At 39.7% G+C, this 3,864-nt stretch overlaps 1 non-coding gene across 1 annotated transcript; it reads right to left on the reverse strand.

Moving 5' to 3' along the window:
- Positions 1-300: 300 nt before the first annotated feature.
- On the reverse strand, positions 301-406 carry LOC133318482 (small nucleolar RNA R71). Its single transcript, XR_009752472.1, has one exon. It is a non-coding gene; the product is annotated as a small nucleolar RNA R71 (small nucleolar RNA).
- Between the last annotated feature and the right edge of the window lie 3,458 nt (positions 407-3,864).

Below are 3,864 nucleotides of genomic sequence, written 5' to 3' on the forward strand. Positions count from 1 at the left end.
TGAATGGAGTACCCTTTAAGCTAGAACCGGTGATGTTCACCATGCTCCAAAACATGGGACAGTTCCATGGGTTGTTGATGGAAGACCCACACAAGCACCTTAGAAATTTCATAGAAGTGGCCAACACTTTTAGGAATCCTAACACCTCGGATGATGTGCTGAGATTGAAGCTCTTCCCTCATTCACTGGCTGATAAAGCCAAAGACTGGTTGAACTCCCTTCCATCCAACTCCATAACTAATTGGCACACACTAGCTGAAAAATTTATCATGAAAATTTTCCCATCCAACAAGATAGTGCAAACTAGATGTGATATCACCAACTTTATGCAGAAGGATGGTGAGACCTTAGTGGATGTATGGGAGAGATACAAAATCCTTCTTAAGCAATGCCCCAACCATGGTTTGCCCTCTTCGGCAGTGTTACAGACCTTTACAATGGACTGAATACTCAAAACAGAGCCTTAGCAAATTCTGCTGCTAATGGCATGTTTATGTCTATAGCTTTTAACCAAGCTCACGAGTTGTTAGAACAAATGACTCAAAATTATGCCCAATGGCCTGAAGAGAGAAATCAGTCTAGGAGGGTGGCTGGTTTACATAAAATAGATCCTGTAACAACCCTTTGAGCCAAGTTTGATGCACTGTCCACTTTAGTAAGATCCCAAGGACAAGCCATTGAGGCAAAATTATCTCAACCTCAAGTTCCAATACCTACACCTCAAGTGCCAGTGACCCAACCTCAAGTCAATGCAGTGAACACAGGTGAAACTTATGTTTGCTGTGGTGGGCCCCATTTGTTTGGTAGCTGCCCATCCAACCCAGAATCTGTGTATTATGTGGGGAACCAAAATAGGAACCAAAATAATTTTTCCACTAATTTTAATCAAGGATGGAGGCAGAACCAACAACCTCAATATTTCCAAGGGCAAGGGCAGCAAGCTGGCCCCTCCAATGCCCAAACTAAACCACCTTTTCCCTCCCAAAATTACCAACAAACTTCAAGGCAGCAACCTTTTGCTCAATCTAGTGAGATACCTACCTCTTAGACTTCTTCCTTAGAAGCTTTGTTGAGGGAGTACTTGGTTAAGAATGAAACTAAGCAAAACAGCTTGGAAGCTGTTGTGCAGAGTATTCCTGCATCTTTGAGGAATATAGAATCCCAACTAGGCCATTTAGCAAATACTATGAATACCAGACCCCCTGGTACCCTGCCTAGTAATACTGAAGAGCCTAAGAGAAATAATGAGCAATGTCATATGATAGAGCTTAGAAATGGCAGATTTGTAAATCAGCCAGAAGCTGTGGTTAGACCTTCTACATTAAAAAAAGAGAAGAGGAAAAAGGGCAGCAAGAAACAGTAGTAAATCCTGAACCTGTTCAGCCACGTGTTGTCCAAGACAGCCCCCAAGGGGCTGCAAATAGTGATCCTCTGCCTATCCTGGTTGAACCAGAAATTCAGACCTCAATAAACCCTTCTTTAAGGAATATTTCCATGGAAAAATCCACTCCAAGGGGTTCGGCACCTAAGCCAAATAATGAGACACCTGCTGCCTTAAAAAGACCTCCATCACCCTTTCCTCAAAGGTTACAAAAACAGAAGCAAGACACTCAATTTAGGAAATTTCTAGACCTCCTAAAACAGTTGCATGTCAACATTCCATTTGTGGATGCATTAGAACAAATACCCACTTATGTGAAATTCATGAAAGAAATTCTTTCAAGAAAAAGGAGGCTAGAAGAGTTTGAGACTGTTGCTCTTACACAAGAGAGCAGTCAATATCTGCTTAGTAAGATACCTCATAAACTAGGAGACCCAGGAAGTTTTACAATCCCATGTACTATAGGAGACCATTACATAGGCAGAGCATTGTGTGATTTAGGTGCTTGTATCAATTTAATGCCTCTGAGTGTGGACAAAAAGCTGAAGGTAGGAGAGCGAAATCCTACCACTGTCACCTTGCAGTTGGCTGATAGGTCCCTAGTTTATCCAGAAGGGAAAGTAGAGAATGTCTTGGTGAAGGTAGATAAATTCATTCTACCTGCTGACTTTATTATTTTGGACTATGAGGAAGACCGTGAGGTTCCAATTATATTGGGAAGGGCTTTCTTAGCCACTGGTGGGGCTGTAATAGATGTTAAGGAGGGTGAATTGGCCATGAATGGAATGGTGAGCAAGTAATATTTTGAAGGCTATGAAATACCCAAGAGACATAAATGACTGTTCTACGCTAGATATCATTGACTGTGTGGTCAAAGATAAATTTTTGCATGAGTTTGCATTAGACTCTTTACAAATTTCTGGTTTTAAGGGTCTAGAAATCAGTCAAACTGATTCAGAGGAAGTGGTTAAATGGTTAAATTCCAGATCTGATGTGGTTTGGAAAAATAAAAATTTTGAGTCCTTAGAATTTGCAAAGAGAGGGTTAAAAGCTCCCAAACCCTCAATTGAAGAACCCCCTGTGTTAGAACTCAAGCCTCTGCCTAATCACCTTAGGTATGCTTACTTTGGAGAAAAAGACACATTGCCTGTCATAGTGTCCAATCTGCTCACTGTGTTAGAGGAAGAACATTTGTTGGCTGTTTTAAAAAAATTTAAGAGGGCTATAGGTTGTTCTTTGGCAGACATAAAAGAAATTAACCCCTCATATTGCACGCATAAAATCCTTTTTACTGACCCAACCAGCAGCTCTAGAGAGCAGCAAAGGAGGCTTAACCCAATCATTAAGGAGGTAGTAAAAAAGGAAATTATTAAGTGGCTGGATGCTGGGATCATATATCCCGTTTCTGACAGTAAATGGGTCAGCTCAGTACAGTGTGTCCCAAAAAAAGGTGGGATCACTGTTGTGGAAAATGAAAAAAAAAAAAACTAATACCCACTAGGACTGTCACTGGTTGGAGGATCTGTATGGACTACAGAAAACTCAACAAAGCCACTAGGAAGGACCATTTCCCTTTTCCTTTTATTGACCAAATGTTAGATAGATTGGCTGGTAAGGAATATTACTGTTTTCTAGATGGCTATTCAGGGTACAATCAAATAGCCTTAGCCCCTGAGGACCAACCAAAGACCACCTTTACTTGTCCCTATGGCATCTTTGCCTTTAGGAGAATGCCCTTTGGGCTATGCAATGCACCAGCCACCTTTCAAAGGTGCATGATGGCTATTTTTACTGATATGATAGAACAGTTTGTGAAAGTCTTCATGGATGACTTCAGTGTTTTTGGGGACTCTTTTGAAGAGTGCTTAAAAAATTTAGAAACAGATCCTTGAAACACTGAGTGAGAATGTGAGGAAAAAAGTGAGCCATTATGCTATTCTCAATTACTTGTTGTGATGATTTTATTCCCTGCTGTTAAGAAGTGAAATCATGATCTTCCCTGATTGTTGTTCCATTAACCGTTGAGTACATTCTTGAATATAGATTTGCACACTGTTTGTTGAGTGATTTTTGATGAATTGAATGTTTACTCAAGCTGCCTGATTGGTTGATTCCATAGCTGTTGTTTTCATGTACAAAGTCTATGAAATTGTGTCATGAGGTAGTCATTGAAATTATCTTGAAAAATCTGTTGATTTAAAATGAGGTTACATGTGAGGATAAAAGTTGATACATAAATCATGCTTATAGTTTTTCTGATTGGAAGTGAATTTGTTCCTTGGGGACAAGTAACAATGTAAGTTTGGGGGTGTGATAAGTCCATGATTTGAGACTTTGAACATGTGTTTTGATGTTAAAATGGGAATGAAAAGGATATCTTTTGTAAATTAAAACCCCAAATATTGCATTGAAGTGAAGAATTCTGATTTTAATACTAATGGGCTGATTTTGTATGTTTCAGGCCCAAATTAGTGATATTTCTC

The sequence above is a fragment of the Gastrolobium bilobum genome, unplaced genomic scaffold (assembly GCF_033153095.1).
Source record: "Gastrolobium bilobum isolate Gb01-03AN ecotype WA unplaced genomic scaffold, APGP_CSIRO_Gbil_v1 utg158956, whole genome shotgun sequence".
Classification (NCBI taxonomy): Eukaryota; Viridiplantae; Streptophyta; class Magnoliopsida; order Fabales; family Fabaceae; genus Gastrolobium; species Gastrolobium bilobum.